Here is an 11,884-nt window from a genome sequence, read left to right on the forward strand (position 1 = left end):
TAAACCTGCCAGAGTTCCTAAGCATCTACACCATCGTTGTTCAGGCTGCCGGGGGAAGAGATGAGAAGGTATTTGCCAACTACTTCGCTTTGGCACTCAAGTCCAATGTGAGAACTTGGCTTATGCACCTACCGGAGAACTCCCTTTCGTCATGGGATGACTTGTGCCATGAGTTCATTGGCGCCTTCACTGGTGGACATCAAGAACCAGGGCAGCCCAGCGACTTTCAGCTTCTCCAGCAGAAAGAAGGAGAGACTCTCTGGAAGTACTTGCAGATATTCAGCAGAGTCCACAGGAACATCCCAAATATTCATCCAGCAGCTGTGATAGCTGCCTTCCAGTCCAATGTGCGCAACCACATGATTTGTTTCAAGATGAACGTGTGGTTGCCCAAGATGGTAAAGGAGCTTACCCCTTGGTGAACAAGTGCGCTCGGATGGAGGAGGGAAGGAAACTACCAGTGGAAGAGGATTGTATCAACGTCGACTCAGAGGACGACAACGAATCCACCAGTCAGAAGAAGAGCAAGAAGCACAGCAAGAGGCACAAGGATATGGCAGTGATGACTGTTGAAGGATTGGGCACAACTAGTACCGGCAAGAAGGCTAAAGCCGAAGCTCCCGACAAGGAGGATGCCATGTGCACTGACTGCCGAGAGGTTGCGGCTGCCGTGAAGGTTGGGAAAGGCGATGGGCCGTACTTCAAGATTCATCGGACCAAGGGCCACGACCTTCAAGAGTGTTATCAGGTTGAGCAGCTCGTCAATAGGAAGAGAGCAGAATATGAGAAGCGTGATAAGGAAAAAGGTCAGAATGCTGCAGGCGGGAAGAGCTGAGGCGGTGAAGCAAATCCCCCCAGCAAACCCTTCCGGAACCAAGGAAATCCTACCAAGGGTCGAGAGAGGGAAGGTTGCAATGATGAGAGTGATGGAGGGGACGAAGAGGAAACCATTGAGCAGGAATTCCAGAAGGCCACTGACGCCCTATGCAATGACGGGGGTGCGTCCCTGCACTCTTCTCACCGTCAAATCAAATGGTGGGCATGTGAGGTCAATGTCGCGGAACCAGCACCAGAGATTTGGAAACCACTCAAACGGTCATGCACACCCATCATCTTTGACGAAGAGGACCATCCTGGTCGTACCACTGTGGTAGGATGTTTTCCATTATGGGTCTCTCCAACCATTTGCAAACCTCAAGGTCACAAAGATGTTGGTTGACGGTGGGGCCGGGTTGAATCTGATTTCCCCAAAGGTCATCAACAAACTTCAGATAGCAGAGGAAGAGCAAAAGGTCACAGGCACGTTTCAAGGAGTTAACCCCAGCGGGAGTCATCCTAAGGGAAAGATCACGTTGCCAGTGACATTTGGGGGGGACTGAACTATTGGACTGAGAAGATTGTATTCTATGTGGTCGATCACCACCTGCTGTAAAATGGGATCCTTGGACGCCTAGCCTTGGATAAATTCATGGCGGCATCCCACTATGCCCACAACACCTTGAAGATGCTTGGGCCAGTAGGAGTCATTTCCATCCCATCAGATGAGATGGACGCAATCATTTGTGTGGACAAGATGTACCGGGGCGCTGTCGCAGCAGAGGTAGCGGCAGCAGCAGTTCCCGGCAAGGAGAACAGAGGAAAGAAAAAAGGATAGTAGGGCGCTGGCAAAGAATCCGGGAAGCGTACCTCTTCGGAGTGCGCTGCGCCTATTGATGACTTCCCGGATAGTTCCAATAACAAGATATCCAAGGTTGCTGCGCCTCAAGTGAAGAAGGTCCTGGCACCTTCACTATCAGCGCCACCCTTGATGACAAATAGGAAAGCGTGCCCGTTGCCTTCCTATGGGAGAATATCGATGTGTTTACCTAGCAACCATATGATATCCCTGGTGTTCCCAGGGAGGTAATCGAGCACCTCCTTGCGATTTGCCCACACGCCCTACCTGTCAAGCAGAAAGTTCGGAAGCAGGCCTTGAAGATGCAGCAGTTCATTGCAGAGGAGATCAAGAAGCTTGAGGCAGCTGTTCTGGTCGGAGGAGTGTTACATCCAACATGGTTAGCAAATCCAGTGGTTGTTCGGAAGTCCAACGGGAAATGGTGGCTTTGCATAGATTTCACAAATCTCAACAAGGCTTGCCCGAAGGACCCCTTTCCCTTGCCGCGCATCGATCGGATTGTGGATTCCCCTTAAGGCTGTGATTTGTTCTCCTTTTTGGATGCATATTCTGGATATCATCAAATCTTCATGTCCAAAGAAGATGAAGAGAAGACCCCGTTCATCACCCCATGCGGTACGTACTGCTTTATCTACATGCCATTTGGATTAAAGAGTGCTATGTCTACTTTTGCAAGGGCAGTCTAGATTGGTTTTGAGCCACAACTTCACAGAAACATTCAGGCTTATATGGATGATATTGTGGTCAAGACCAAGGACAGAGCAACCCTCATCCAGGATTTGGAGGAGACATTTGCTAATCTGCACAAGATCAACTTGAAGCTCAACCCGGAGAAGTGTGTGTGTTTGGCGTCCCCTCTGGCAAGCTACTTTGGTTCTTTGTATTCCATCGGGGGATCGAAGCCAACCCGGACAAGATCAAAGCTATCGAGTAGATTCAAGCGCCTAGGACAGTAAAGGATGTGATGCATTTGATAGGGCGTGTTTCCACCCTAAGCAGATTCATCTCCATGTCTGCCGAGCGCGCCCTGCTGTTCTTCAAAATCCTGAAGAAGGAAGGACCCATGAAGTGGACCTCAGAAGCAGATGTAGCTTTGCAAGAGTTGAAGGCCTACTTATCCTCTGTGCCCACCATGGTTGCCCCCAAACCCCAAGAGTCGTTGCTGCTATACTTGGCGGCAACCAATCAAGTGGTTAGTGTGGCTTTGGTGGCACAAAGGGAAGTGGAAGGAGCAGAAAATGAGCAAGGACCGGTAGAGCCAGACAAGGATCGGGGCATAAATGGGCACGACGGCGAGGGCGGCCCCAAGGACGCGTCAAAGAAGAAATTGGTGCAGCGTCCAGTGTACTTCGTCAGTTCCCTACTACAGGGAGCTAGATCGAGGTACTCTAGAATGCAAAAATTGTTCTTTGGTCTCATCATGGCCTCGAGGAAACTGCGCCACAACTTCCAAGCCCATGAGATCACGGCTGTCACTCGCTTCCCTTTACGAAGGATACTCCGAAACCCTGAGGCTACTGGCAGAATAGTGGAGTTGGCTTTGGAGTTATCCAGCTTTGGACTAAAGTTTGAGAGCACATCAACAATTCAGAGCATGGCACTGGTAGAGTTTATTGCAGAATAGACGCCAACCCCTAATGAGGATGTGCTGGAAATAGTTATCCCTTGCAAGAAAGTGCCCCGAGAATGGATCATGTATTTTGATGGTGCCTTTTCCCTACAAGGTGTAGGGGCGGGAGTGCTTCTCATTGCCCCCTCCAGGGAGCACTTGAAGTACGTCGTCCAGATGAACAATGCCCGGGAAGAGGCGACCAACAATACAACAGAGTAAGAAGGGCTCCTTGCCGGGCTCAGGATTGTTGTAGAATTGCGAATCAAGAAGCTGATCATTCGAGGAGATTCATAGCTTGTGGTGAGACAAGTCCACAAGGATTAACAAAGTCCATTAATGGAGGCATACGTTGAGGAAGTGAGAAAATTGGAGGAGCACTTTGACGGATTGCAAATAGAGCATGTACCCCATGCGAAAAACAGCATAGTTGATCAACTATGAAAGTGTGCTGCGCAGAAGCTTCCTGTGGAACCAGGAACTTTTGTTCTCCATCTTACTCAGCCCTCCATATCTCCAGCAATGATGGCCCAGAAAAGGAGAATGATGGACTACGGTAAGCCACTTCCGGTAGAGGCTCCCGGGGCTCCTGACAGGGACCCTACCGGAAACAACTCATCATCGCTTGCCGGACAGCACCCTCCAGCCGGGCATATGGTCCCCGTGAACGAGGAACGTGCCCCCGCAGTGGAGGAGGTGCCGCTAGTGCTTGTTGCTGAGTGCCAGGCTCCAACTTGGGCAAGGCACATAGTCCATTTCCTCCAAACTGGAAAACTTCCCGATGGCCAAGACGAAGCTGAAGAGTAGCCCGGAGGGCCAGTACGTATCAGTTTGTCGATGACACTCTATATAGAAGGAGGCCCAACGGTCTAATATTGAAGTGCATCCATCGGGAAGAAGGAAAGGAACTGCTGACTGAGATACACAAAGGCATGTGCGGCTCCCACATTGTATCAAGGGCATTAGTTGGGAAAGCATTCTGATAAGGATTCTATTGGCCCACAGCCCTCCAAGCTGCAGTTGAGCTACTCACCGAATGTGAAGCCTGCTAGTTCCATTCCACGAACATCCACCTGCATGCACAAGCTCTTCAGACAATCCCTTTATCATGGCTATTTTCGGTCTGGGGGCTCGATATCCACTACCCTTTCCCCCGAGCTGGCGGGTGCATTGAATTCTTGTTCGTCGCTATCAACAAGTTTACAAAGTGGCCCGAAGTAGCTGCCATGAGGAAGGTGACTGCTCAATTAGCTATCAAGTTCTTGAAAGAATTTTTGTGTCATTTTGGAGTCCCGACAATGATCATTACCAACAATAGCACCCAGTTCACGAGTCGAGCCTTCATGCCCTCGAAAGCAAGATCGCATTGGCCTCTGTCGAGCATCCCAGAAGCAATGGGCAAGCTGATAGGGCGAACGCTGAAGTGTTGCGTGGACTCAAGACAAGAACCTTTGATATGGTGCAGAAGCACGGCAAGCGGTGGATCGACGAGCTGCCAGTAGTTCTCTGGTCCCTCCGAATGACACCAAATCGAGCTATCGGGCAGACTCCCTTCTCCCTACTCTATGGGGCAGAAGCAGTGTTCCCCACAGAACTCATTTACGGGTCACCACGAGTGCTTGCCTATGATGAAGTAACGCAAGATCAGCACCGGCGTGACGACACTGTGCTACTCAAGGAGAACCTTCTCCGGGCTGCTACGCGTGCTCCACGCTATCATCAAGCCATGCATCGCTATCACAGCCGCAGGCTTCATGCCTGATGTTTTGAGGAAGGCGACCTTATCCTTGGGCGCGTTCAGTCCGCCAAGGGTACAAACAAGTTGACGCCGAAGTGGGAAGGACCTTATCGGGTAGTTCGTGTCACCAGACCTGGCGCAGTTGATAACCCACAAGTATAGGGGATCACAACAGTTTTCGATAAGTAAGAGTGTCGAACCCAACGAGGAGCTAAAGGTAGAACAAATATTCCCTCAAGTTCTATCGACCACCGATACAACTCTACGCATGCTTGACGTTTGCTTTACGTAGAACAAGTATGAAACTAGAAGTACTTTGTAGGTGTTGTTGGATAGGTTTGCAAGATAATAAAGAGTACGTAAATAAAAAGTAGGGGCTGTTTAGATAAAGAAACAATAAAGTAAATATAGCGAGTGTGGAAAAGTGTTGTTAGGAGTTGCGAAATTGCCCCTAAGCAATTGACTACTTTAATAGACCAATAGCAAGTATTATGTGGGAGAGGCCACTGCTAGCATGTCATCCCTGACTTGGAATCCTATGCACTTATGATTGGAACTATTAGCAAGCATCCGCAACTACTAATGTTCATTAAGGTAAAACCCAACCATAGCATTAAGATATATTGGTCCCCCTTCAATCCCGTATGCATCAATTTCTATGCTACGTTGACGCTTCTGTCACTCTTGCCCTCCAATACATAGTCCTATCAACATACAACTAACCCTATGGTGTGATCCACGCGCACAATCATATGATGGGCACCAAAGGACAGCAACATAACCACAAGCAAATTAAATCAATCATAGCAATTCATCAACCACCGATAGGACAACGAAAATCTACTCAGACATCATAGGATGGGAACACATCATTGGATAATAATATGAAGCATAAAGCACCATGTTCAAGTAGACGGTACAGCAGGTTGCGGGAGAGTGGACCGCTGTAGATAGAGGGGGGCAGGTGATGGAGATGTTGGTGATGATGGCGGAGGTGTTGGTGTAGATCGTGGTGATGATGATGGCCCCCGGTGGCACTCCGGTGCCACCGGAAGCGAGGGGGAGAGAGCCCCCTCCTTCTTCTTCCTTGACCTCCTCCCTAGATGGGAGAAAGGTTTCCCCTCTGGTCCATGGCCTCCATGGCATGGGAGGGGCGAGAGCCCCTCCGAGATTAGATCTGTCTCACTGTCTCTCTCTGTTTCTGCGTTGTCGGATTCTTCCCTTTCACCGTTTCTTATATTCCCGGAGATCCGTAACTCCGATTGGGCTGAAATTTTGACACGATCTCTATCCGAAAATTAGCTTTCTTGCAGCGAAAGAAGGGCACCAACCGCCTTACGGGGTAGCCACGAGGGTCAGGGGCGCGCCCCCCGCCTCATGGGCCCCTCGAGCATCGTCTCGCATCGATTCTTCTTCCCAAAAATCATATATATTCCAAAATAAATCTCCGTCTGTTTTTATTCCATTTGGACTCGGTTTGATATGGATATTCTGAGAAACAAAAAACATGCAACAAACAAGAACTGGCACTGGGCACTGGATCAATATGTTAGTCCCAAAAATAGTATAAAAAGATGCCAAAAGTATATGAAAGTTGAATAATATTGCCATGGAACAATCAAAAATTATAGATACGACGGAGACGTATCAGCATCCCCAAGCTTAATTCCTGCTCATCCTCGAGTAGGTAAATGATAAAATAGATAATTTTTTATGTGGAATGCTACCTAGCATAATCTTGATCATGTAATCATGGCATGAATATTAAGATACGAGTGATTCAAAGAAATAGTCTATCATTTAACATTGAGACAATAATACTTCAAGCATACTAATAAAGCAATCATGTATTTTCAAAATAACATGGCAAAAGGAAGTTATCCCTACAAAATCATATAGTCTGGCTATGCTCCATCTTCACCACACAAAATATTTAAATCATGCACAACCCCGATGACAATCCAAGCAATTGTTTCATACTTTTGACGTTCTCAAACCTTTTCAACTTTCACGCAATACATGAGCGTGAGCCATGGACATAGCACTATAGGTGGAATAGAATATGATGGTGGAGGAGACAAAAAGGAGAAGATAGTCTCACATCAACTAGACGTATTAACGGGCTATGGAGATGCCCATCAATATATATCAATGAGAGTGAGTAGGGATTGCCATGCAACGGATGCACTATAGCTATAAGTGTATGAAAACTCCAACTGAAACTAAGTGGGTGTGCATCCAACTGGCTTGCTCATGAAGACCTCGGGCATTTGAGGAAGCCCATCATCGGAATATACAAGCCAAGTTCTATAATGAAAATTCCCACTAGTATATGAAAGTGATAACTCAAGAGACTCTCTATATGAAGAACATGGTGCTACTTTGAAGCACAAGTGTGGAAAAAGGGTAGTAGCACTGCCCCTTCTCTCTTTTTCTCTCATTTTTTTGTTTTCCTTTCTTTTACTTTTTTCTCTTTGTTTTGGGCCTTCTCTTTTTTTGGCCTTTCTCTTTTCTTTTTTTTCGTCCGGAGTCTCATCCCGACTTGTGGGGGAATCATAGTCTCCATCATCCTTTCCTCACTGGGGCAATGCTCTAATAATGATGATCATCACACTTTTATTTACTTACAACTCAATATTACAACTTGATATCTAGAACAAAGATATGACTCTATATGAATGCCTCCGGCGGTGTACCGGGATGTACAATGATCTAGCGTAGCAATGACATCAAAAAGCGGATATGCCATAAAACATCATGCTAGCTATCTTACGATCATGCAAAGCAATATGACAATGAATGCTCAAGTCATGTATATGATGATGATGAAAGTTGCATGGCAATATATCTCGGAATGGCTATGGAAATGCCATGATAGGTAGGTATGGTGGCTGTTTTGAGGAAGGTATTTGGTGGGTTTAAGGTACCGGCGAAAGTTGCACGGTACTAGAGAGGCTAGCAATGGTGGAAGGGTGAGAGTGCGTATAATCCATGGACTCAACATTAGTCATAAAGAACTCACATACTTATTGCAAAAAATTATTAGTCATCGAAACAAAGTACTACGCGCATGCTCCTAGGGGGGGTAGATTGGTAGGAAAAGACCATCGCTCGTCCCCGACCGCCACTCATAAGGAAGACAATCAATAAATAAATCATGCTCCGACTTCATCACATAACGGTTCACCATACGTGCATGCTACGGGAATCACAAACTTCAACACAAGTATTTCCACAATCCACAACTACCCACTAGCATGACTCTAATATAACCACCTTTATATCGCAAAACTATTGCAAGGAATCAAACATATCGTATTCAGCGATCTACAAGTTTATGTAGGATTTCATGACTAACCATGTGAATGACCAGTTCCTATCATCTCTCTAAATAGATATAAGTGAAGCAAGAGAGTTTAATTCTTTCTAAAAAAGATATGCCCGTGCTCTAACAAATCTAAGTGAAGCAAAAGAGCATTCCACAAATGGCGGTTTTCTATGTAAATAGAAACAGGCAATCCAAACTTCAAATGATATAAGTGAAGCACATGAAGCATTCTATAAAGCCATACTCAAAAGATATAAATGATGTTCAGAGAGAATTCTATAAATAAACCAAGGACTATCTCATACCAGCATGGTGCATAAAAGAAAGATGAAAACTAAATGCAAAAGACGCTCCAAGATTGCACATATCACATGAACGAAACGAATCCGAAAACATACAGATACTTGTTGAAGAAAGAGGGGATGCCTCCCCAGCATCCCCAAGCTTAGACGCTTGAGTATCCTTGAATATTTACTTGGGGTGCCTCGGGCATCCCCAAGCTTAAGCTCTTGCCTCTCTTCCTTCTTCTCACATCGATACCTTCTCAATCATCGAACACTTCATCCACACAAAACTTCAACAGAAAACTCGGTAAGATCCGTTAGTATAATAAAGCAAATCACTACTCTAAGTACTGTTGCAAACCAATTCATAATTTGTTTTTGCATTGTGTATACTTTAAGATAACTTTTTCCTGGCTTAATCCACTAATATAAATTGATAGTTTCATCAAAATAAGCAAACTATGCATCAAAAATAGAATCTGTCTAAAAAAGAACAGTCTGTAATAATCTGAATATTCACCATACTTCTGATACTTGAAAAATTCTGCCAAAATTAGGAAAAATAAAAAAATTGTATAGGAAGAGATTGCAAAAAAGAATCAGAACCATTTGACGTTCCAGCTAAAAATGTAAAATCGCACACTACAGCCAAAGTTTCTGTCCTGCACCGTACAAATCATCAAGCAAATGTAAACATCCTAAAGGCAAAACTTGGCACATTATTTTTATAATACAATGGAATTGTACAAGCGGATAATTATTTTTTGTTGAAAAGTTTCTATAATCAAGATTCACAAAGTTTTCGTGAGCATGAACAAAGTTCAAGGCTAGCTCCCACTTCGACAATGCTTGTCTCTTTAACTTTCACTTTCCTTTTTGAAAAAGTTTTGGGTTCCCCTCTTTATTTTTGTTGTTTTTAAACTATATAAAAGCACTCAACGGAAATAAATGACTCTCTAAAACTTCCGGGTTGTCTCCCTGGCAGCGCTTTCTTTAAAGCCATTAAGCTAGGCTTATAGTGCTAAAGTAGTGAATCCACCCGGATCCCAAGGTATATCAAAGCCAAGTTTGATTAGCAATGATTTGGCATTTAGCAGTGAGCACAAAGAAACATATATCATGTAACGACGAAGTCTAACTCTCTTCCTATGCATAGGCATGTCATAAAAGAACAATTCATGCACACGAAGTAAAGGCCAATGCATAGTATAAACAGTTTCTTGCAATTTTATCATATGGGAAGCATAGAGAGGTGAAGATATAGTTCCTCTCTCATAATAATTGCAAGTAGGAGCAGCAAGCACATGCATATTATAACTATCAAAATCATCATGTGTAACGGTAAAAAGGCAACGCATCGATATAATCCTTAATAAGGGCAAACTTCTCCGATATAGTGTAGTATGGAGAATTCAAAAAGATAATAGGACTATCATGCATGGGTGCAATAGCAACAATTTCATGTTTAACATAAGGAACTATAGCAAGTTCATCTCCATAAGCATAATTCATATTGGCATCTTGGCCATAAGCATAGCAAGCATCATCAAAAAGGGATATTTTTTTGACTGTGAACTGTGGGGCAAAACCCCCACAGCAGATCAAAACTTTATTGAAAAAATAACAGATACAACAAGTTGATTACAAGGAGTAACCAGGTTACAAGGAAGAAGAAAAAAGAAAGCCCTACAAAACTAGCTTAGGGTGGGAGGTAAGAGATCCATTTGAGCAGGTCATCCTTGTAAGCAGCTCTGATCCTGTGCTGCATGAGGCTAATATCCTGCCTAAAAGCAAACCTCCATTTATTGAAACTGGCCCTCTCATTTCTGAACACTTTGGCATTTCTGATGATCCAAATATGCCAGCAAGCAATGAATACCACTTCAGAAAAGAAAGGCCTAGCAAAACCTCTCCTTGCCTGAGTAACTAGCTCAATCATGGAGGTGCCAGCAGACCAATCAATCTGTAGATAATTCTAGACCCTTACACTAAAATTGCAATTGAAGAACAAGTGATCTCTGGTTTCCCTAGCCTGCAAAGGGCATAGCCTATAGTGGACTCCATCCTCCATGTGCCAGTGCCTTCTTTCAACCATATCCTTGGTGTTTAACCTGTCCATAATAAGCATCCAAGCAAAGACCTTGACCTTGAGAGTACAGGAGGATTTCCATATCCAATAGAGCAAACGATTGAAGGACTCAAACTGAAAGGAGTGTGAGTAAAACATCTTCGGCTTGTAAAACTTGTAAGAGCCCTACCAGAACCAACAGTCCTTCGAGCTAGGGTCTCTTCTGTGTGAGTTCATTAAATCCTTTATCAGATTTAACTCATCAAAGGCTTGAGCCGATAAGGGAAGGTGATAAAATTGGTGCAGATCCTGGGTGTTGAAAATTTCCTTAATTGAGACCCAGGGGTCCTTGGCAAAAGAGAAAAGCCTTGGGAATCTTGCCTGTAAACTAGATGTTTCAGAGCCAAGGTTCCAGTTATCAGACCAAAAGAGAGCAGTGTCCCCTTCATTGATCTGCACCCAGGAGCAGTCCCTAAAATGCTGCATGACTTTGCAAATATCTCTCCACCAGAAGGAGCCACAATCATTTGTTCCCTGGGGCATTCTCTCAAAATAATATGAGTCCCAAACTAGAGATACCCAAGGAATTTGTCGTTTGTTCAAGAAATTACTGGCATGCTTGAGAAGGAGAGCCACATTCTGAACCCCCAGATTAAGAATACCAAGACCTCCTTTGTTTTTTGGCCTACATATGAGTTCCCAAGCCGCCAGAGAAGGGGCAGGCTCATCTCTATGCTTTCTCCACAAGCACTGTCTTTGAATTCTTTCGAACTGCTTGAGAATACCAGCTGGGAGAGCAAGACTACCCATAAAGAAAATTGGTAAAGAGGATAGAGAAGAGTTTAGGAACTGTAGCCTTTCTCCTTGGTTAAGGAAAGAAGAACTGGCAGTCATTCTTCTCTCCATACAGTCAACCAGTGGCATGAAGTCTACCATTTTGGGCCTTGTGGTCCCCACAGGTAATTCCAGATAAGTAAATGGCATTGTACCAATTTTGCAACCAAAAGCAGTTGCTAAATCCTTCATTACAGCAGAGTCAACATTGATTGGTATAATGAAGGACTTTTGATAGTTGACATCCAGACCAGTGGACTGAGAGAACACCTGTAGCATATCCTTCAGAGCCAGGAGTTGAACCCTGTCTGCAGGGAGGATGATCAAAGTATCATCAGCATACTGGAT

This window comes from Triticum urartu, chromosome 6A (genome assembly GCF_056163025.1).
Source record: "Triticum urartu cultivar PI428250 chromosome 6A, HENAU_Tu73, whole genome shotgun sequence".
NCBI lineage: Eukaryota > Viridiplantae > Streptophyta > Magnoliopsida > Poales > Poaceae > Triticum > Triticum urartu.